The sequence below is a fragment of the Sebastes fasciatus genome, chromosome 2, assembly GCF_043250625.1.
Source record: "Sebastes fasciatus isolate fSebFas1 chromosome 2, fSebFas1.pri, whole genome shotgun sequence".
NCBI classification, from domain to species: domain Eukaryota; kingdom Metazoa; phylum Chordata; class Actinopteri; order Perciformes; family Sebastidae; genus Sebastes; species Sebastes fasciatus.
In genome coordinates this window covers 13,266,859-13,291,753 of record NC_133796.1, presented here as the reverse complement: position 1 = coordinate 13,291,753, position 24,895 = coordinate 13,266,859, and the positions used below count along the sequence as shown (strand labels likewise).

The 24,895-nt window shown below is 43.7% G+C and overlaps 1 long non-coding RNA gene across 3 annotated transcripts in view; it reads right to left on the bottom strand.

Annotated features, from left to right (window-relative positions):
* Positions 1 to 5,803, bottom strand: part of LOC141752409 (uncharacterized) — a 127,317-nt gene extending 121,514 nt beyond the window's left edge. For all 3 annotated transcript variants that reach the window (XR_012590257.1, XR_012590259.1, XR_012590258.1), the window contains exons 1-2: positions 5,586 to 5,803; positions 4,937 to 5,097 (exon numbers count right to left, since the gene is read on the bottom strand). This is a non-coding gene — a long non-coding RNA (uncharacterized LOC141752409). The remainder of the gene's footprint in view (positions 1 to 4,936; positions 5,098 to 5,585) is intronic.
* Positions 5,804 to 24,895: the final 19,092 nt, after the last annotated feature.

The window sequence follows — 24,895 nt, the reverse complement described above, 5'->3', positions numbered from 1 at the left end:
CGCAGATCACTTTACAGGGATCACAGGGACATCTGTTAGGAAAATGGAATAACAAAACTGAACCAGGTTTTTACATGTTCGCCGGAATTCAATTAAAATCTGATTAGCGGGAGTATTAGAGGGACAGCTTGGTCCACCATTGCACGGTTGGTTACCACTATCCCCTGGCCTGGTCAGGTTACGGTGGGGATTACCCCTAACAGGATGACCTCTGACCTCTAGACAGGTGCCAGTGGGAAGGATGGGATGGCGTTCATGTCACCATACCAAGTGGGATTCACAGGCCCAGTGGCAGACAGGGGTCTCCCCATGCCATTCCACAGGACATTCCCGCTTTGTAATTGCACATGCAAGCACGCACATACTCCTAATACTCAAAAATAATAGATTGCATGTACTGGGAAAACAATAACCTGATTAGTAATTTCAGTTATTCAAATGTAATATGAATTCTAATCAAGTCCGTCACAGTTTGCAAATACTAAACATAAAAAATATATCTCAAAACCATGTCTTTCCATAAAAAAAGGTTTAGTTTATAAAATGATATATACTGAACACGAGGATACCAAAATTAAATATAATGAACACTTCAACTTCACACTCTAACAATTAGATTATGTTTATGACTTCAATTTTACGCATGTCAACACTAATCAGGACCAGATCACCATGTGAAAACAACCGTTCCAACCGGTATGACATGAGGGCATAGATGGTAGAAACAACGCATCGATGTCCTAATCCTGCGAAAAAGCAATATAATTTATTGATTCTCAACATGTTGGAATCATCATGCTTGGAAACTTGTGCGTACACTAACTGTAATCATTTACATAATGGCATTCCCGCAAAGTGGAGTCCGACCGAGTTTACACATGTGGTAAAGCTCAAAGATCAAACTACAATTCTGTCATTATATGTTGCGGTGAACACAAAACAGTATGTATGGAGAAAAAAAGTGCTTTCATTGTAATATTCTCCATCACCAGAATAAAAAGAGTCTGGTCTGTTCTTACTTGATCATCACAGAAAATCCATTATATTCCCCAGCCCAGAGTGATGGTGTAGAAACAGGAGCATTTAACTAAAAAAAAAAGAAAACATGAAAACAAAAATCCCCAGCTGCTTCCATTCTGCTCTGTTTACCATGGTTTTCCCCACCAGACTAAATAGGCCTGTGTTTGTCTTCACCATGCGCTACACAGCCGCTCCAACCCCAAGACCTCTACTTAGGCAGCGTGTGGAATAAACAGCTTTCCTCTGAGGGCCCGAGAGTGGAACCGGTGGTGGATTCGCTAGGCGACGGGAGAGGTGAGCGGAGGTCTTATTGGATGAGCCGTTATCACAGCCCAACACAGCACAGATGCTGGAACACTTCTTGTTTTTATTTATATATATATTTTCTTTCTGTTGCGACATTATTGGATAATCGCAGTGGTCTACTTTCCATGCCTGGCTGCAGCTCACATTACAAAATTATGTAAAGACATAGGGAAAGAAGTAGACACTGTTTTTGATCCTAATACACAGAGATTTGGTTCAAGCCTTGAGGTAGGACATACGTGGAAGCATTTCCAAACAGCATCAGCACCACCGGCTCTTTGCTGAGGCCATTTGCTGCGGAGCATGCCGTGGCGAGAGGGGGGGGGAGCTGCAGAAATGTAGAAAAACAAAGTCAATCTGTACTTTCCAGCAGTTTGGAAATGCTTCTGAAGGACGGTAGATACGCCATGGCAAATACACTGGAGTGAAATTCCCTCATTTAGGGATCATGACCTGTTCTCACAAGTGCATTATCTCTGGAAGAAAGCCTCCGTGCTGCAGAATCAATTAAAAACAACGAGACAGAATGGAAGGATTAAAAAAAACACAACTGCGAGTGCACGGCTGATAAGAGTGTTTGAAATCCTCATTTATCAGATAAAATGATTATCCTCGAAAGGAGTTGATGTGGCCATTAAAAACAATGGAGCCAGATTATGGGTGTCTTTTAAAGTTTACAGTCAAATGCCAAACCTTATCGATTGCCGCAGTTGAAGCCCACATATGCTAAATGAAAAAAACTGACTGAGAAGTCTAGTTATGTTCGATGGAGTTTTTGTTGTCTAACAAACTTAACATCTGTGTGTTTTCTGTCCCTTTTGTTCCATGCATTGCTGGCTCAAAGCTGTGCAGCATCAAGGACAATTGTAGATTATTTGAATGAGTGGGGGAAAAAAAACTGCGAAGCAATCATCCGTAGCCCTCTTCAAGGAAGTGAAATATCCATATAATAAGAAGCAGATTATGTTTTAGTCTTTATCAACACAAACAGACACACTCGGGCTCAGCGGAAAATCTATATTCTCTGTACAGTACACAGTTTGATATCCCAGCCATCGTGTCCTTTTGAATCCATTAATCACTTACTGACAAGGCGGGCGAGTGTAACTCCACTCTGAAAGAGGCATCACAGATAAAGTCTCATCAGTCAGACTTTTGCTGTGTGACAGCAGATCACAGCTGAAAAGCGTCACACTTTACAAAGTCTTGATGCATGAGCAGGTTCTGTAATGCGCTGTGGAGATCGACGTGTCACATTATGCTTTCATTTTGGCAAAGAATATATCATCAGCGTTCAGCGAGAGAATAAAGTCGCATTGGATCATTTTCTCCTCAGTCATGCGGCTTCACACTGACCCTTCAGATTGCATTAGAGGGAAACAGGCTGACTAATGGGAGGGAGTTTTCCAGCTGTGATCTGCTAACAGGAGGTTGTAGTAAATATGACTGTAGATCTGGTGATTTTAGTGCAGCCTGGTAGAGCTCTGACCAAAGACATATGATTGTACATCATATATCTAATCTAAATCACATTAAACTAAGTCAGATGAAACAAGCCCTTTCAAATATGTCATTGATTTTTTTACTTTTTATTCTGGAAACATTGGGATACCAACATCATAATTATCCAACGTATTCTCATACAACGGTTCGTATGATATCTTACGGAAAAAATATTCCTCCTTTTTCAGTCGTTTTCCTACAAATGTCCAGCTACGTGTCAAATTCCGCTTGTTACATGTATGCAGGCAGTCTTTTTTAAATAAACTTCCGTCTTCACAGGAAACAAGTTCATTAGGTTTAGGCAAGAAAATGACTTAGTTAGGTTTAGGAAAAGATTGTAGTGTGTCAATTACGTGACAAATATATCAACGCTGACTTCTGGTTTCACACAGGTTACAAACAGCGGTGTCCTGGGCAAAAGTCCGGTATTTTTTGACCCACCCATCCACCCCAATCTCCTCCCTACGCGGCATTCATTGCTCTTTATACTTCCTGGTTCCTGAATACGTGAATTACACACAAATTGATTTTGTGGGAAATATGCAAATCACAGTGCATTACTTTTCGTAGCTACAAACAGTGTATGAGAACAGCCTGAATTATCATATGATACCCTAAGTAATAATAACAATATTTTAAGGCATGAAAGCAAAGCACATTTACATTTCCTGTAGTCAAAGAAGTGGAAGCTATGCTACACAGCAAGTTGGTTTGAACACTCTCTGTAGCTCCTACAGCGCAGTGTTACTGCAACATGCCACTGCAACAAAAAACACTGAAGGAAAAAAAAAAAAAGCCAAATCTCTTTTCTCCACAGTGCAGGCTGACCAGGCCCATCACTCTATTTCATTCATTTAATTTACTCTGGGATACTATACTGTGGTACAGACATGTGACCATCTGACATCTGACCTCCCTCACATAACAGACCCTTTGGTTTAAGAGCAGCAATTGAAAACAGAAAAATATCCCATTTTCAAACATGTGCCACAACACAGAGTTTTGCTTGTGATGCGTAAAATATTGAATAATGACATTTGAAAAAACTCAACAGCTACGCCTATTACCACCAACAGCGTCCCTATAAATTACGATAATCCACAAACCACACTGTCAACAGTTTAGATCGGGACTATTTCCTCTGTAGAAAGTAGCACCATTAAAACTGATGAGAGCAATGTGTCTGTGGATTATCTTGTGGATTACTGTTGCAGCTGTATTGGACAGTTGCCAGATATATTGTACAGTAGATTTTTAGTCCTAACAATGTATTTCTGTGTTAAGAAATCTCGAAAAAAGGACTCCGTGTTGGTGCTGATTCACGATCATCCCATTACCTGAAATAACCTGAACATAAGCTATATCAGTGTGTTATTTTACCCCCAGGAGAAGATGCCAACTAAGTGTCTGTCCCAACACCTAGTTGAAGCTTATGCGATTTAAAAGTTGTGTTGCGCACACACATAATATCAACACCTGTCTTGATACCTTTGGACAGCACCCAGAAAACTTGCATGGGCTTGCATCAAGCGGGCGGTTATACATGCACATGGAGAGAAACACAGATGCAGTGAAAGCAACATCAAAAGAGGATCTGTTTTTGTTTTAAGTTATTGGGAGCAACTGCTGATTTTTCCAATAGGAAAGGCCTATTCTAATTTAATGTGATGTCACCTGACATCAATGTTTGCCATTTTCCCAAAGGAACAAGAAAACATATCAAATAGAAATAAGTTTTGGAAACACAGTTACCCATTCCTGGGTAAGTACACCTCGCTCTAGGTTTGGAAGGAGACACTTTTTGAATGCAATATTCAGTTAACTGCAACTTTAGTTTAGCAAAGCAAATGCAACATTTACATGGATATGAAAACTTAAAACACGGTGCCCTTTAAACCAAATTGTCCTTTAAAAAAGCTTGGTTTGGTGGCGATCACCTTAAATCATTATGCGTATTTGTCCTTATGTGGGATTTATCCACAGTATAACTTCCAAGTCAGTGTCGGCTGACCATATAGAAAATGATCAACTTTGTTTGAGATCAGATCATATGGAGGTCTGATGAGTCAGAGTGCACTCAAAGTATATTGTATGTTGGAGCTGGTACCTGTCCGGGTGACTGGCAGGATCCCACCACAAAGCTGATGCGATTCTTTCAGTGGCAATGTAGATCTGGGGGTTCCTGGAAATCAAGCTCAGAGGCTTGTCATCGACTGGAATCGTTGGATCTTCTTCACCGAATCTCCTCATTTCGATAAAAGACCTGACCTGCATTCACAAACAGGATTATAGTCTCTATTCTGTTTTCAAAGTAAGTGCTGACTGAATGCAAATCTTTAACATATTGAAAGTTATGTGTTACTCTCTAGTTCAAATCCCAAATTATCAAATGCTATTAGACTTATTTTGTTCTAAGAAAATATGCTTAACATTATACAATACAAATATTAGACATGAAAAAAAGAATTAAACTGTTTCAGCTTGGCCAATATTTGAGTAAGCAATAAAACTCATCTTAAACATTAAACCTACAAACCTTACTCTCTAACTCTCTAAGAAACACAGCAAATAAACACAATCATGTTGACAAATACTCTTAGCAGCAGCAGTAGAAATACATTTTCCTAATTTACTATTTCCTTATCAAAATACTGCTTGACAATTCACAACATGAGTGAGTTATTAAGAACTACACATTAGAAGAAATCACTTTTTTTCTCCAATAGTAACATGTTGAATATTACTAAAGAACTTACACTTTAAACTTCAAATAGCCAACATTTTCCTTTAATCACTTACTAATCACGGCAAACCGTTTCACTGTCATCAGATAATTGACTTAAATAACTGTTTTGACTTGTAGTTCCTGCCGTTTTCTCAACGTTTGTGAAGCTCAAATTGTGACATGGAGCATCTACTTCTAGCTTAAGATGGAGACTTGGGATGCACCCGGAGACAACACGGATTTCCGACTTCCTGTCGTGCTCGTAAATGCACCATGCACTGCAAAACTTCCGGTTCATTTTAGTTAGGGATGGGAATTTTTTTTTAATAATTTTTTAATTTATCACTACTGTAGTGTCTAATAATAACCAACAGAAATAAAAGCATTAAGTTAAAATTTATGTCAGTTTATTCATTTCTCTTTTAACCCATTTTGTTCAGCTGGGTTACACGTGCATAATATTTAGACCACTGTTTAATTAATAGAAACATCTATCTTTCTGATATATTTACCGATCAGCACTGGGTAACATTTTTCCAAAACAGATAGGCTACAAAGCACATTGGAACAAAGCTCTTCCTAAAACTATACATTTTTTATAACGGTGGATGTTGGCATCGTGATCATCTTTTGACGTTCATCTTAGTTTACCCACCTTTTGATTTACCACTGCATCAGCTGGCCGTCAGGGAGCTGATGTGGGCCAGAGAGGTGAGGGGCTGCTTTGTTCTGAGGCGAGGCTGACAGCCTCTTTATCTCCTCCTGTCAGACAGAATACTGTTTGATCTGCAGCTTCTCCGTGTCTTCCATCTCTGGTCAAATGACCTCAGCCCACTAGCAGAGGCTGCTTTAACAGCCCCAACACTCCCAGGCTCACTGAAAGTGTGAGGAAAGTGTGGTAGCGTTCTGAGTCCATCATGTGGTTGTATTGGCTTAGAGTGTATGTTTAATGCATGGTCCAACATACACGCACATACAGTTTCTTCGCCTTTGCTTGCATCGTACATTGTGTTCAAAGACACACACAATATACAGTATACACACACTGCGCTTGAAGTTTGGCCTTGGCCCTTGCTATAGAACTAGCAAGTGCCGAAGTGAATGTATTTCACTGCCTTTCTCTGTCTCCGTCTCCTGCTCTTTTTACAGGATGGGTGTCTTTTAGCAGCTCACATCACAGAGCCCTACAAACGGCAATTAAAACGGATGTGCTACACTGGCTCTGTATGGGGAGAGAGAGTACAGAGAGAAAGAAAAGAGAAATGAGAGGGGACATGAGCGAGGGAGACGGAGAGAAAGAAAGAAAGAGAGGAAGTATGCGAGGGAAAATGTACAGCACCACCTCTCCTTCAAAACCATGACTGATACCGTGTCTATTGATCTTTATTACAATAGCAGCAAGCTGTAAAATGTTTGATGGTTTTGTACAGATCTTAGTCCCCCTCATTCATAATTACTGTTACACATGTAGAACCAAGGGCAACTTCAGAAGGGGCGCTGTTTGAAAAGCTGCTGCCAGACTGTGGGGATGATGGGAAATCTCGGCGGGGCCTCACCGTAGCTCCGAGCCCTAAGGCTATCATTCCTCCTGCCGAACACCTGCAGCAACTTAAGTTTTACAAAGATCAAATTATGGAGCTGATTTCAAATACGAAATGAGAGCAACCTCGCCCCTTTACCAACAAAGTAACTCTGCTTTATTTAGATTTTCCGACTTTGGCGCTGAGGGTTTCTGAGAAAACTTAGTAGCGCTCATTTTGCAGAAATTCAACAACTGATATTTTGTGCAAAGTGACCTAAAATCGTACAAGTTTAAAGAGGACCTGTTGTGCTTTTTTCACATACATACTTGTATTTTGGGTTTCTACTAGAACTTGTTTACATGCTTAAATGTAGAATAGGCTTAATTTTTCTCAAACTAGCTGTGCTGCAGCACGTCTTTTCTGTCTGAAATGCTCTGTTTGAGATCCTGCCTCCCGCTCCCGAAAAGCCCAGTCTGCTCTGATTGGTCAGCTGGCCCACTCTGTTGTGATTGGTCAACCGGACCAAACTCTTCAGACTCCGCTCCAGCTCCGCTCTAACAACACTTTGTTTGAGGGCGTGCCAAACTAGCCGCTAGGCAGGTATTATGCAAATGCTTTACTTGGTGACATCACCACGTTACAGAAGAAAAGGTGGGACTTCAATCAAGGCATGTCAGACAGTTCAGGAGCAGTGTTTCTGTGGGGGAGAGAACTCCCTTTTGCGTGGACTTTGGGCTTTGTAACTTTGCAGACCTTTTACATGCACAAAAAACTATATAACACACTAAAGGAAAGGGCACAAGAGTATAATAGGTCCTCTCTAAGTTAGGCATTTAATGTTGACAAATGCAAATCTGAGTTTCTTTGCATGTACTATATTTGCATATGTGGACGTTCTCTCCCTCGTCCCCTTGCCTTGCTTTGTCAATTGTGTGTCCCTGCACTCAAAACTACACTGAGAAGAAGTTTGAGCTGAATGCTACAGCAGTAACTATTCTAACTCATAATGTTGGCCTGGAGAAACAGTCTCACTCCAGCCTAAACAAACAAGCAGCCCAGAGTCTTCACAACTTGTCATCCCATGCTCTGTTTTCTGGGACAAAAGTGTGCAGCAGTACACCAGGACCCCCAGGCTGGCCCTGGCTCTCTCTCTGTTTTCCCTCTCTGCTCAAATTTTAATGTCTTTTCTTGAGTGGGTACCAGGGGAGATACAGAACAGAGAGCCAGGAGACAACAGGCCCAGAATACAAGAAAATATATTTGGATCTCCCGGTGACAGTTCGCGTCAACAAGAAACAGAAGCAAAGAGGCTAAATTATGGGACGGCGGTTTGAGTTTAAAGAGATGACAAGAGATGTGTGAGAGGTAGAGAGACGCAACAATGAACAGCAGAGTGCAAGACGGCGGCCAAGGTCAACGTCAATAAAAACTTTCACAAAGTGAAATAATCAAAGCGTTTTATAACACAGGCCATTGGATCAACAGGCACCAAAAAGTGTGATAGAATTATGCATGCATACTGTATAGGACAGAGAGATGAAAAAGTAATTCCACGAGGCATTTGGATAAACACCAAGGATGAAAAATCACCATGATGCAACGGAGGTTAAGAGAGGCAAAGACAACAGCCAGAGAGAGGTGAGGACAGAGGGTTTACAGACAGAGAACAGTGTCCTAGCCAGATGATTGTTGCTTCCAGCAGTCGAGAACAGGGAGAACAGTCTAGCCTGGCACACCCTGAATAATGCATCACCCTCTCTGTAGCCGGGCAGATATATGGGCGAGGGGAGCACTGATTTTTTTGCCCTCTGGCATTGTTAGAGATATGAATAATGGATAGGTTAAATGCTTGTGTTAAGAATGAATTAGTATAGGGTCTGTTCAGTAGCTGTATTTATGTAATCATGTGGTTTGGACTCTACAAAGGGAACAAAGATAAGATGCAGTGTATATTCTAGTTGATCTCACTGTGGTCCATGAACATCTGCGGCAGCCCAACATCATCCCAGATGAGATCCGGCCGAGCTGCAGTACACCACCAGAAGCTGGAGCCTCTCGTGTCACCCTGCTGCCTGCCACTGATTAACATTTTACAACCAGGGAATACTTTGTCACTGAAAAGAAAAGCAAACTTTGAGCTCTTGAAAGCAACGGTAGAGAGGGAGGGAGGAAGGGGGTTAAAGAAGAAATAGGGGGAGGAGGGGAGAAAAGAGCATGATACACAGTACACAGGAAGCATTTTCACATAGCACGTCATGTATACTTCATGAAGTCCTGACAGAGCAGCGCGCACATTCCCCATTCCCTTTGGCTGTCTCCGGCCGGCAGTCCGCGCAAGCCGGGATGAACAAGTTGTTCCGGGCCTTTCTCTCTGTCCTTCCTTCTCTTTCCCTCTTTCTGTCTCTCCAGGCTCTGGCACTGCTCCCGCGGGCTAGAGGTTATGATGATGGAAAAGGGGGGGGAGGGCTTAAGGCAGGCAGCCCGGGCCGCGTCCAGCGCTGCAGCCGAGCTGGGCCGCCCTGCTGGTTGCGCTGGTGGAGCTGGCTGTCTGCTCGGTGCCCACTGCTCCAGAGCAGTGCATTACAGTGGGCCTTGTGTTTAGACAGTCTGACAGATCTCAACCTGAACACCCCGAGAACCCGGGGATTCGGCACTCCACGCATACATCACCCAGCCAACATCTACATCCTCTCTCTCTCTCTCTCTACTTGTCTGTTTTGCAAAGCTATCTTGGTTTGTGTCTCTTCATCCTTTCCCCGCTTGGAACCTCTTTCCTGACTCTCTCTCTCGCCTCCCTCTTTCTCCCCCAGTCCCCCTTCAACTCTGCTCTCTCTTATTCTCTCATGTTTCTCTCTCTGTCTCTCCCTCCCTCTCCTTTTGAGATTCAATAAGAGCCCTGGAGGCAGGAGAGAGAAAACAGGGGGGTGTAAAAACATCTATGGCTTTATTTACAAAGGGCCCAGGTATTGCCCGGCGTTAAATCCGGGGGAAATGATTTATTTTCCGCCCATGTGTGGCACTGATCCCCAAGGCGTATAACTCAACGGTGGACCGGCTTCGTGCTTGCAATTTACGGTGGCTGCAGAGGCTCATAAAGGAAGAATGGATTAATCTGGAACACGACATAAACAATATGACTCTGACAGCCCTATTAAAACCTGTGCTACTCAGCATCAATTCTCTTTTGCGCTCTCTCGCTCTATCTTTCTCTCTCCAGGTCTCCGCAGCCTGCTGCTGGTGGGAGGCCGACTGGTAGCTCTGGAAAACTGACCAGAGCTCACAGCCTTGTTATTGTGATTCCCAGAGTATCAGATTCAGAGCAAGAAGAGGGGGGGGTGTTGCGCATCTACATATAGCAACCGGACCTTTTAACTGTTTAGCCTTTGGACATCATCGGGGGTATCGGATGTACCGGGTCCGGAGTGGAGGCTCCCACAGTGCTCGTTAGGGCCAGGCCGAGAAGGCTTCCTGTCCCAGCGCCGGTGGCCTCTCATTTTCCACGAGCTGGGCTTCTTTTGGGAATGTGCTGCGCTCACTTCTGTTGGCGTGGGCCTCCGTCTTTGGATGTGCGCACAAATTTGTGGGGAAAACATGTCGTGCATGTGATACATGATATGCATTAGTAGTGGATGCACATGCGATACACATACATGCACACACAAACAGTTGTCAGCTGCTCCCTGACCCCCCTCGGGAAGAGGTCACTCAGCATCTTCAATGACTCCCAATGGCCGATGGCACACACACACACTCACACACACACACACAGCTTGTCATTTGGTTAGCTCCATCTCTGTCAAGGACAGGTGTATGCTAAGCCACACAGAAAACACCCAGACAGAGACAGCATCCATCTAACCACAGAAGCTTTTAACACATTTAAAAACAGCATTTCCAAGATAGCAACCTGTCTCCGAGAAACAATCCAAGCGAGCGAGCGAAAGAGACGAGCAAAAAAAAAAAGTCCCCGAACAACAGACAGAGTTACTAATTTATGTCCAGAAATGGATGAAAGCTTCAGAAAGCATCAGGCGAGGAGAAAGCAGCCCTGAAATTGAAATCAATAAGTTCATTAGACTGCAGAGCCTGTTCGTGCTGCACCCTCCACTTCCCCTGCAGACAAACACAACAACACGTGAAAAAAAAAAAAAAAAACTGGGGCAAAACAAGGCTTGACCTATGTCCACTAGCCAAGCATTCCATTTATTTAGCCCTTATCGCAGGCCTGATCTGAAGAGGCAGCTACACACTGATAACGCCCCAGGATAATAGCAAGACCAGACAGGGTCTGACCAAAGAAAAGACAGCCAAAAGAAAAGGGAAAGAGAAATAAAGAAAAATGCATTTGGGATCTTCCTGACATTCTTTTTTTTTCTTCGTGTACACACACACAATGCTGAAATGTGAGGGGCTCGTAGGAAACTTTTACAAGGGTTGTTTTCTGCAGCCGCCTCTCTTGTTTGAGCCTGTAATTTAGAGGATCCCCATCAATAAGTGAGGGAATAGCTTTGTGGATGCTCGGCCTGACAGCTAACAAGACCCAGGCCCTATCTGCAACAAACAGACAGAATAACAAACGCCGTTGTCTGCGTGCGCACATTGAGCGAACCGTGAATGCGGCTCATCGCTCATGCAGCGGTATACAGTATTGTCAAAGCGTATACTGTACAAAAGCGATTGTGTGTGGCACCGGCACGCCGAAGAAGAAAAAGTTTTCACCATGTGAGTGACCTGAATGGTGTTTCTTCTTGTTCAGTAGTAATCTCCAGAGCCCTGCAGGGTAGTAAAGATCAGTGCAGCTGATGTCTTCCTCCGACTGAAACAGGGCCCGTTATAGCCCCAGTCCATATCAGCAGGGCCCTGCAGCCTGTGTCACACCATTTCCTATTGCTGATTTATGGCTACAAGGCTCAAGGGTGTTAGCATACTGCATATTCTCACAGTAACACACACACTTAGGCACACACAAAATCAACGAGGCGCAAATTGTTCGTGACCTGCTGCACCAGAGGAAGCCAAACCTGTCTTCAAGGGTGCCTTTATCACAGTCCCCCTTTTCCACCTGCAGATTAGCGCACGAGGCTAAATGGCCTGGCTAGACCGAGACCATATCTCCATTCACACACAAATGAAATACAAATGGACTTTCATGTATCTACAAAAGAAAATCTTCATTCCAATCCCTCTTATCCTAATACCTTCGCTGCTCTGTATGACATTTCTTTTGCCTTTTTTTTTCTCCTTTCATTCAAAGTGTTCGCCCCTCCGTCCCGGAAGCTCGGGGAGTCACCATCCCAGGGGGTTTCTGGGAACCCAAACACACTGCTACTGTTGGCAAGCCCGCCGTTCGCTAAATAGTTCAACAGAAGCCAAAACATTTGTTACGGACTCATTTCATTTCCTGGTAGAAGTGTCCAACACTGCGAGGCAAATGTGAGAACACGCGTTTACATAGGAAAGCTCAAAGGAAACCAAGCGTCAAGCTTTTCCCTTAACAGAAACAAGAGCGGCTTTGGAGCTTTTGGGGAAAAGGGTTGGGGGGGGTGAAAAGAAGAGGGGAGGGGTAAATGGTCAGCTAAGATTATTGGAATGCAAAGGAAAGCACAGCATATGGCGACACTGTTAAACCTGCAGTAGGCAGAATATTTTTGGCATCATTGGACAAAAAATCCATAATAACCTTTCAGCATATTATGATTTAAGTGTTCTGAGAGATAACTAGACTTCTGCACCTCCTCTTGGCTCTGTTTTCACTTTGGCCAATCACAGGTCATTTCAAGGAGAGCGTTCTTATTGGCTGTTCATTCAATGGAGGCAGCTGTCAATCACTCCGGCTGGAGTGCGCGGTGCTTGGTATTTCCTCAACTGATCTCAACATGGCTGCCAGGTCACAAACTTTCTCATTTTACAGCTAAACAGTACACTACAAGATGTTTCTGAAAGCATTTGAGGTTAGAAATAGGCATTACAGTAACAGAATATTGATTCATATTTGATCAGCGATGCCTAGATGGACTGTTTAATCGGAGTTTGCGAGTGATTGACAGCTGCTCAGAGACGGCAAGGCTCCAGCTCGGCTCTGATTGGTTGTTTTTTCCAGTCTGTGAAATCTTGCAGATGCCATTAGGAGCACCGGAGGACACACAGGCACATCTTTTTTTTTTTCTTCAGATTACCTGTCTCATGCACTACTGTCAGGATATAGTGACTGTCATATTTGCTCTTATCTCACCTACTGCTGCTTTAACTGGTGGTTAGGCTGATTGTAACAAAGGTTAAAATCGTCTTCATGAGTCAGTGTATCCATTAACAACTATTTTTGCTGTGGAAATGACAAACAGTGGATACTGAATGTCTGCCCTCCGGATACAAGCATACAATCTGAATGTAAAGAAAACTAATATTCCTCGTTGCACACCCAACAACCTTGCATTTCCCAAGATGGCATAACGATTTAACATTTTCTATTCGAGGTCTCTCGACGTGTGTACGGCTGAACTTTATCCAACATTATACTGACTACATAGGAGCGTGTCCAGAGGTGTTTCACAGCTTATCCATATTTAAGGCCTGGAACTCACTGGCAGGGCTTAGCCCCGGGCACCCGAACAGCTCAGCCCATATATATACAGGAGGCAGGGCAGTCGAAGAGGCCACTGTTGACCATTTATTTATGAAGTCAAAGCTCTGCGGCAACAAGCTATCCACTCTTGAAACAACTTAAAGCGCTTATGCCCGAGCTGAATATTTCATCTCTGGATCGCTACTCCTTTTGAGTCCTTTTTCGAGGTAGGAAGCGGCACGGGGCGAGCAAGAGCACAGAAAGAAAGAGAGGACACTGCAGGTGATGCAAGACCCCTCTCTAACCCAGTCAAAGTAAACAGGTGGGGCTGGCAAAGCAAGAGTAGGAGGAAGGGAGGGAGGGGAGGGAAGGGGAGGGAGAGTGGGTGCCGCTTACAGGCCTCTTCAAGGTCAGAAGAAGGAGAAGCTTAGTATTCTCTCTCTCTCTCTCTGTCTGTCTTGTCTCGAGCTTGCGCCGGCTCATTCTTTCGTCTCCCGCTCTTCCCTCCTTTCCCAGCACAACCATCTCGGAAACTAAACCAGCACCTTTTATGTGCCGAGTACAAAAAACGAAATGCTTAGGGCGAAAAAAAAAAAAGGTGGGCCTCAGAAAACAAAACGTTGTTGGGCACAGATTTGACAACATCCAGGGAATCTTTCCATCTTTTGAAAGGACTCGGTCTGTTATGAAGCAAGGATACAGAGCAGAGAGCCTCGGCTCACTGAAAATGTAAATGCACACTAGGCAGGCAGAGTCTCCTTCTCCCTTTCTCTCATTCCACCTCCTCCTCCTCCTCCTCCTCCTCATCCTCCTCCTCCACCTTCACTTTGCTCTCTTTCATTTTGATCTGTCTATCCATGGTCTGTGTGCGAGAGGAGAGGCGGCTGGCAGGTGGCTGTGTGCACAGGTATTGAGGCCTATGAAATATTTACCAAAGCAATAATGACTCCCTGGACGGAGTGAGTGGAGGAAGAAGGCAAGGAGAGGAGAGGGGGGAAAAAAGAGTGAAGAGTGCCTGTCTTCTTTTTCGTCAGAAGCAAGGATGAACAAAGATGAAAGAAGCAGACCTGAGACTTTCAAACTTTAGTTGTTCTCTGAATGAAGAATAAAGATTAGTGGTGTCACACTATAGTGCTTAAAAATGTCAAAGTGCAGACAGCAGTGATAACAAAATAAACAGCAGTGGTGATATTTGTCCCCTTTTTATGACTTTTGACGACAAAAAACCCTGCAGCAATCTGCTCCAAAACATCATTTCTAGTAGAACAATACATAAATAAGCCTTCATCGGATTCTTATACAGTGAAGAATTTAAAGTGGTAATCATTGGTTCAAGTTTTTTTGTGTTATTTTAATAATCAATCGTTGCTGTGGTGTCCAGTTCTTCTTCTGTGCTCCTGGTGGAAACAAGCACACCATTTTATGTGTCAGATGATTTCCTCCAGGAAACACATTGATGAGGGGACGTGCTTCTGTGACTTGGTATTATCTATAGATGGAGTAGAATGTTGGACAAATAAATGAAAAAAAAAAACCTTAAAGCAGGGGTAGGCAGAATGTTTTTGGCATCATTTGGTAAAAATTCCATAATAACCTTTCGTATTTTTCATCTTTTATATTTCCTTGCATATTGTAATTCAAGTGCTCCGAGAAAAAACTAGACTTCTGCAACTCCTCATGACATGTTTTTAGGCTTTAAAAAATCTAGCCCCTGACGGGAGACTTTGGCCAATCACAGGTAATTTTAGAGAGCGAGAGCGTTCCTATTGGCTGTTCATTCAATGGAAGCAGCTGTCAATCACTCGCGAACTCCAATCAAACAGTCAAACTAGGCACTAATCAAATATTAATTAATATTCTTTCACTGAAATGCCTATTTTCTCACCTCAGATGTTTTCAGAAACATCTTGTAGTGTACTGTTTAGCTGTAAAATGAGAAAGTTTGCTCCAGCTGCTGGGCGGTGATTGGTATTTCCTCAAGTTATCTCAACAGGGTGGCCAGGTCACAAACTTTATCATTTTACAGCTAAACAGTGCACTAAAAAAAATGTCTAAAAACATTTGAGGTGAGAAATAGGCATTACAGTCACAGAATATTGATTCAAATTTCTTTATTTTTCAGATTACCTGTCTCATGCACGCTTTTTTTAATCATATTTGCTCCAATTCTGCCCACTGCAGCTTTAAAAAGAAGAGCCCGAACACACACTCAGGTGCATACACACGCATGAACTCTCCTTGTAATACTACCCTCTCCAGGGCTGCTTGAGAGTAAAACTTGGAGAGTAGGACGCGTTTCCCCCCGTGACGAGTCTTTAATGCACGGGCCTCCTCTTGTTTGCAGACACGACTCAGCACCGCACTGTTGGGCCGGTTTGATCCGGACAACCAGCAGAGCCTGCTTCAGATGAGACGGGGGGAGGAAACTCTACTGCGGTGCTGCTGTTTTCCCTTCATAGCACTGCCAGGATGCTAGGTCGACTCAGAACAACAGTGAGCTCTCTAACCCAAAACTCTAGGTGAAGGATGGAAGGAAGGACGGCCTCAGCATGGCGGAGGCAGGGGGTCCGTTTGGATGTGTCTACAATGGGAGTGAGCCGCAGATAGAGAGCAAGGGTTGGGACAAACAAACATGAACCTTTGCACTGTTTGACTCCGTATGAGACCGCCACAGATGGGAGAAGATATATGAATACTCTTAGTAGAAATGCTCTTCAGTTTGAGTTTGAGTAAGAGTTTTTTCGTCTAGAAAAGTAAAATAGAATTAATTAAATCAAATTAGACAAAAGAAAGTAAGAGTAGCTTGCTAAAAATACAAAATGTACCAAATTTCAAGAATTTATTTTAATCAAATCAAAGATCATATTAGTTATAGCAGGTTTCTGGTTGTATTTGTTTAATTCAAAGCATTTTACAGTAGTGTAGTAGCGAGTACACATGCATTTTCAGTTGTCTCAGTGGCAACTAAACCATTAATTCCTGCAGTAATATTAATTATGATCTGCCCTCTGAGCCGCAAACACCAATCAGCACTAAAAGTCCAATAATCAGCTCTTGCACAGTCACTTTGAGTAGTTGCTACTGGCATCTTCCCACCACTTTCCTGCAGCGCACTGACTTAGCTGGGAGCTCCGCCGCATGTAAGCACGGAAGATTTATGTCAGGCTGCGGGTATGTGTCCAAAACATGACACTCCCTGTGTACTCCCCGAAGCGAGAGGCTACACTTCCTGATCAGCAAGCCTGACACACTGGACAGCTGACCTTTGACCCCCTCATTTCACCTGAGTTGCACAGCGACCCCGCCGGCCCATTCTCTGGCTCCTGCGGGGTCGCCGGGGTCACAGTTGACACAGCAGTACTGTGTTATGCTGAGCTATGAGAGCAGCACCACCCCTTCACTCAGGAAATCAGTGTCAAGCCAAATGGACTATACGGCCATGTGTGTGTAAATGTTTTGTTTTACTTCTTCTTCTGAATCTTCTTCAAATAATAATAGTTATTATGCTGTTAATGATGATTGTATGTCCGTGTGTGTATTAAGCTTTTCCCACCTTCACATGAGGAATTTCCTTCAATCAAAATATTGATTTTTCTTCCCCTCCTCCACATATCTTTATTAAAGCTTCAAGTGTTCTGAGAGATAACTAGACTTCTGCAGCTCCTCATGGCTCTGTTTTCAGACTTCAGAAATCTAGCCCGTGACGGGAGACTTTGGCCAATCACAGGTAATTTCAGAGAGAGCGTTCCTATTGGCTGTGCTCCGGCTGGTGGGCAGTGCTAGGCATTTCCTCAACAGATCTCAACATGTGTACCAGGTCACAAACTTTCTAATTTTACAGCTAAACAGTACACTACAAGATGTTTCTGAAAACATTTGAGGCGAGAAATAGGCATTACAGTAACAGAATATTGATTCATATTTGATCAGCGCTGCCTAGTTTGACCGTTTGATCGGAGTTTGCGAGTGATTGACAGCTGCTCAGAGAAGGCAAGGCTCCAGCTCAGCTCTGATTGTTGGTTTTCCTTCGGTCTGTGAAATCTTGCAGGTGCTATTAGGAGCACAGGAGAACACAGAGGCACATAATTTTTTTCAGATTACCTGTCTCATGCACTACTGTCAGGATATAGTGACCGTTTTTAATCATATTTGCTCCATTTCTACCCACTGCTGCTTTAATACCAATACTTTCTCCCTATGTAGATATTGCAAAACTAAGAGGAATGGGAGGTGGACAGAAAAAGATTGAGCGCCTTCTAGAACATATGCGTCATGGGGGCCATTCCAAACAAGCCCATCTGTATGATCCATAATTGATCAGCGTGACGGAGTGTAGCGCGGCGGCGCTCATGGGCCGCATCTGACAAACGACTAGACATGACCTTAAGAGCTGACCTACACACAACTATAGGAGACGGGGGGAGAAAGAAAACAGAATGAACATACAAGAAAGCCTAGGAGAAAAAAATCTATGCTGCTGAAGTGAAACCGCATTTCGTCTGATGAGCGATGTTAAACAACAACTGGACCGGCGGGCAATTACCATGATTGGAGTGCTGTGCCTTGCGAGGGCCATCGAGACAGAGACGGAGAGATGGAGTTAGTGGAGAGGTGGAGTATCCCCACCTCCGTTGGCCACAGAGGCCCAGTGCTCATTAGCATGCATGCTTTTACAGGCCTGGCCAAAGCAGTCGATGCTCTCCACTTTATTTATTAGTAAATAGAGACAGATGGCGATGAGGAGGTGGTATCGACTACCCATAGCCTTTTAAACAAGAATCAATGGCAGGGGTGGAGCACTGAGATGGGGGGCATTAACTCGCTAATATAGCCTTATGAAATGAACCGGGGTTGTGTTGTGGCTTCTGAGGCTCTCAGTCTGCAAAGCCCATATACAGTACAGTATACAGCTTTTTGTTATGTCAGGGGAAAAAGATGACTTTACCAGTGACTTACAGGACCTGACAGCTGTCAACGCATTTACAAGCGGATACAATACGCCGTTGATCCCATTGATTAGCCGAGCAGCAGTGTTGCGGGTTTTATTTCAGTGGCAGAAAAGCATTAGGGCTTGGATCTTGGATCGAAGCACGCATGTGTTGTGGTTGCGTGTGACAAGGTGAGAGGGTCTTGTAGCCGTCAGACTGACTGATGCACACACGCTGTTGCAGTTTATCCAGATACAGGTGGGGGGGAGTCAGACACTGCAGATGTCCACATTTACATTTACAGCGTGTACAGTTTAAATTCATCCCACTAGTGGGTATTGATTGTGGGCGTGTGGCTGCAGTAAATGTACCAGTGTTTTAAGGAATGGAGCGAGAAAGTGCAGAAAGAGGACGGGGAACGAAGTGATGGAGAGGTGGTAGTGTTAGAGGATAGATAGATAGTAATGCGTTAACGTAAATTAGTTTTAACGCCACTCATTTCTTTAACGCATTAACGCAATCAGTCTATTGGCAGTTGTAGCGGGCTCAGTTTTAAAGCTAGAGTGAAGATACTAGCATCACTTAAAACAACAAAACCTAAGGAATCCATTGATACCAACCATCTCACACTGGCTTGTCGCAAAGACGAAAATAACGCTCCAAACTTGCACTAAATTTTGGCGAGGAAAAACTGGCGTGGCCATTTTCAAAGGGGTCCCTTGACCTCTGACCTCAAGATATGTGAATGAAAATGGGCTCTATGGGTACCCACGAGTCTCCCCTTTACAGACATGCCCACTTTATGATAATGATATGCAGTTTTGGGCAAGTCATAGTCAAGTCAGTACACTGACACACTGACAGCTGTTGTTGCCTGTTGGGCTCGAGTTTGCCATGTTATGATTTGAGCATATTTTATATGCTAAATACAGTAACTGTGAGGGTTTCTGGACAATATTTGTCATTGTTTTGTGTTGTTAATTGACCTATAGATAGATAGATAGATAGATAGATAGATAGATAGATAGATAAACAGACAGATAGATAGATAGATAGATAGATAGATAGACAGATAGATAGATAGACAGACAGACAGATAGATAGATAGATAGATAGATAGATAGATAGATAAACAGACAGATAGATAGATAGATAGATAGATAGATAGACAGATAGATAGATAGACAGACAGACAGATAGATAGATAGATAGATAGATAGATAGATAGATAGATAGATAGACAGATAGATAGATAGACAGACAGACAGACAGACAGACAGATAGATAGATAGATAGATAGATAGATAGATAGATAGATAGATAGATAGAGACAGAGGTGTGGGGGCACACAGAGATCATGTCTCGTCTCCTAACGTGCTGCGGAGGCTCGCTGTAGAGCTGCTGTCAGAGGTCATCTCCATCATCTATATTAATAAGTCTTTATCATCTCTCAGCACTGTCTGCAAGCAGCGCACACCAGCCACAATCCAACACAGAACAACTCACCCTACCCAATAACCCCGCAGCCCCCTGCACAGGGACCGGCTGAGCTGCAGTGAGCCGGCGCCTTACACCACCCACCGCCGAGGCAATTAAGAGTTTAACCTGGATGCAGCCCGGGGAATCCAGAGAGAGACTCCAGTCAAATAGAGCGAGGCTCTGCAGAAAGAGAGGGAGGAAAAAGGCCGGTGAGAGAGGTAAGGAGAAGAGAAGAGAAGGATGATGCAAGAAAGGAAAGAATGGATGGGAAGTGACAGGAGAGCAGGGAAAAAGAGGGAAGGAAACATGTCTGAGTACATAAATAGACCGGAGAAAGGCAGAGAGGCTGGTCGAGGCAGAGCGAGAGCGAATCTCAGCACAGTGTACACAACCCTCTCCTCCACGAGAAGAAGGTCACCGGCTCTCTCCGAGGACTCCCTTAAATAAAGTCCCTTAACCTGCACTTCTCTGGGCAAACAACCTCCTCTGCTCTTTATTAACTAAATATGAGGAGGACTTTGACCGGGGGACAAAAATTCAATATTTTTCCCCCACCAAATATTTAAACCAAGCAAATAAACAGACAAATAAATAGATCTCTCCTCTGCCAGGGGAGAGGGGGCCAGTCGGTCCCCTGGATGTAATTTGACGGCCCACTTACTTGGAAGGCCAGAGCCCAGTGCTACTCAGACACTCATTTGAAGAGCTGTCAATCACGGGGCAGCAGAGTTGGCGTCAGGGATATGTATATGTGTGTGTGTTTGTGTGTGTGTGTGTGTGTGTGTGTGTTTGTGTGTGTGTGTGTGTGTGTGTGTGTGTCTTTGGGAGAGCTGGCCAGCAATTCATCCTCAAGGTTGGAGCAGATAAGGTGAGCGTCTCTCCTGATGAATACATCACACACTCCTGCTCTCCTTACCTCCTCCTTTAAACTATCCCTCCGCCCTCCTCATATCCATCCACCTCTACCCTGCCCATCATATCACCTAATATTCACCTTTTTTTTCATCTTGTCTGTCTCCTGGTGATGCATTAAACATGGCGGCAGTGTAGGAGTAGAAAGATGCAGTTGTTTGTTCCCTGCTAATCCTGTGCAACTGATTAAGATTTAAGCTGCTGTGTGAAGGCTCCTCACTCTAATTGTTACACCTTTGCTCCTTCTGTTTAAAGCAGCAGTAGGTGGAATTGGAGCAAATGTGATTAAATTAAGTTATTTTTTATAAAACGGTCACTATATCCTGTAGTGCATGAGACAGGTAATCTGAGGACAACCATGTGTCTCTGTGTCCTCCGGTGCTCCTAATGGTATCTGCAAGAGATTCACAGACCGGAGGAAAACAACCAATCAGAGCCGAGCTGGAGCCTTGCCATCTCTGAGCAGCTGTCATCTGTGATCAAATGCTCAAACTAGGCAGCGCTGATCAAATATTACATTATGCTGGGAGGTTATTATGGGATTTTTGCCCAATGATGCCAAAAACTTTCTGCCTACCATCACTTTAACTTTCTTTTCTTTTGTAATGTTTTTGTTTTTTGTTCCACAGCACTTTTACATTGGGCAAATTTAAGGATTAGTCTTTGTGTCTATGTTTTTTCTTTTGTCCATTTCAAAGAGATTTGGACAAACACATGCATGACACCACTCCAGAACTGAAAGAAGACAAGTTGACACTTTGTCCATTATGGCCTCAAGGTGGAATGCATCACTTGTGGGGTATTTACTGCTGCTTTGTTCTCCCTCTTCTCATCTTGTGCTACCATGCAAAAAGAAACTGCCCTCTCCAGAAAAACAAAAGCATTGGTTGTTTGTGCAAACAGCTTAAAACCATGTTTGCGGTCAGTGGCAAAGCAGGAAATAGTGTCATGTTCTTTGTAGCGCAGAGTAAAGTTACAAGGAAATAGCTGAAATTAGTAGTTTTATTTGCTCAAACTAAATCACCTGTGCTGATCTGTTTTCCTTTGTTCCTACTGGTTAATCTCTTGTGTTGTCATTCCACAAGTAGCGATGGCTCACAAGGTATTTTTGACTTCTTCTTCTCCTCCCTCTCCTCTTGGTCTGTCTTTCTAGAATGAAGTGATGCTCGCCTAAGCCTCCTCTCCCTCCTGCTGGGTTAGGGAGTGGGGAGGGGCGTGAGCCTGGCGATATCAAAAAGTCCTTTCATCCATTTTAGATGAGATGCAGATGACTCAATTATGCTTGGCCGGACATCAAGACCACTTGGCGGAGAAGCTGCTAACGCTGGAAAACGATCCATTTAATCCCACTGATATGAATGGCAGCGTGCTAACAGGGCTCGCAACTGTAAGAGAGTGAGACAGGTATGAGCAGAGATGCAACAGCGCTCAGTGGATGCGAAGGGTGGGAAAATGGGGAGGGGGGATGAGGCCTTGGTAGCAGAGGAGAAACAGGAGGGAAGAGAGGGATTTAAAGATGCTAAGTGCAGAATTTTAGTACAGAGACCATGATGCTAAAACTGATTTTTGTCACTGATAACAGCAGAGAGAGCTGAAATTATGCTAGAATAATGGAAGGGACATAAAGTTGAGCATTATCTGACTAGCAAAACAGACAAATTGGCAGTTTAACCGACAAATCGGCAGCTTAGCCTGCTTTTCTATCTATCCAGAAATGATTAAATTATCTATATTTATGTGAAAATGCTACTAATGTGACTTTTTAAAGGAGCTCCTTTTGATTGGACTGTAACTGAAGATGGAAAATTTGACCAGAGGTGTGCAAAAATGGGTCAGCCACTCCAGATTGGAAATAAGAGAGGGAAAGAGATAAAAAGAGCGAGGTCCTGCAGGACCGATGATATCGGGGCCGCCGCTGGTCACCAGAGCCAGGGCCACAGCGACGACCCACAAACATGCTCTACATTTGATCAGGCGGCTATTTGATCTGCAAGGCCTCTCTCCCACAAGACCCCCTCTGCACTCTTCAACCACACACTCATCACGCCATATATCCTCTACTCATCAAGGCTGCTCAGCTGCCAGGCTTTCTGACAGCTTCAACATCGGCGTCAGGACTTCACCATCACTTCACTTTCACTCTAATACTAAGTGAACTGGGGGCAGTGAGCACGTCAGCGGTGATCAGCCTGCTAGCAGAGAGGACAGCTGGTTTAGAGGAAGAGATGCTTCAGATTTTAGCAGCTCCAGTGACCCTGGGTTTGGTCTGGCCAAGGCCTGAGGAGAGGAGAGGAGAGGAGAGGAGAGGAGAGGAGAGGAGAGGAGAAGAGAGGAGAGTAAAGGAAAGGAGATGAGTGGAAAGGAGAGGAGAGGAGACAAGAGAAGAGGAGATGAGAGTCATATTGCACTGTGAATTGATGTCATAATTTTGATTATCAGTAATATGCACTAAAATTATTTTTTTAAATATTGGATGGCCTTATAATATATATCAGATATATTGAGATATAACTGCACAATGTTACTGTCTAATAATCTTACTTAATTAGATTTTATTTAACACACTTCATCAAAGTACCTTCATTGATAAATCTAAATCAAACATGGGTTAACACTCACAGTATTACTAAATCAAGCAGAGTGATAAAGATAGTATTCAAAAACAGGATTAAAAATATGAATTGTATATTTTGTATGTAAGACAGATAGGAGGAAAATATTTTAGCATTAAAGAAAAAAGGCTATCTTTACATTGTCCACAGCCATAATGTCTGCGTGACCTTTACTGTCACTGTAAATACTGCCTTGTATTTACGCTGACGCGAACCTCCTGCGCTCTGCCTCTTTTATGACCTTTAGCGCAATTAACAGTTGCAAAACATTAGGGCTGGTGTTGCTTCACATGTAGTCAATCAAGTCAGTGTTTTGTCGGCGCTGAGTGCTGTTTGTCTGTGTTTGGTGACAAATGAGTGCGGCCCGTCCCACCGCTGACAGCCGCCCCAGAGCTGCGATGCTATCTTCAGCTCCTCAGCCTGCTTCTACAATTACCACTGCCTCTCTGGCCCCGGGGCCTCCAACACCAGCCTGCACTCTGGAACCTGGGACACATACACACACACAGATACATTACACACACATCTATTCATTTGTACAAACAGGCTCACAGAGAACTTTACACATGTATTCTCTCTCGTAGACACACAACACAAATACTGTTGCGTTATTGTACAAACACAGAGGAATCAAGCCTGGTACAAAACACAAGTACAGTTTATGCAATCTTAACATTCGGGTTGAGGTCAGCTTTCCTCCATTCTACACATAAAATAAAATTTACTGACATTGAACGTCATTATTCACCAAAATAACCTAATAAATATGTTATGTTTCTTCACCCTTCTTTACAAACTGGATAAAAACAATTTGGATCCATTTCCTGATTTCATTAAACTGCACTACAATCAACCCTGGCCTTATAGCCACACACCGGAACATTTGACTGGGATGTGACCCCAAACCGATACCTTTCCCCACCACACACCTGGTTATTTTATCTCTCCCTGCACCTATTGTTGGCCTAATTGAGGGTGGCTCGGCTGGTTGGCTGGCGGCTGACCCCGGTCAGGACAATGCATACCTGTGGCTCTCACCAGCGCTGTGTAATTGTCTCTTCAAGTGGGGCCCTTTTTCCAGTCGGCCCCCGAGGGGAGAGCGCTCCACGCTCATCCATCACTCAGTCACTCAGCCACTACAGGAAGTGGTTAACATGGGCGACCTCTGGGGGGGCGGTCCGCTGTTGGTAGGGGGTGTGGAGTTGAGGTTTTGGAGACACATACAGAACATTAGCCATCACTTCATCACTGGGAGTGACATCACTCAATCAATCAATCCATCAATCAATCTGTCATAGAAGCTGTTTGTCTGCTAATCCAGCCGC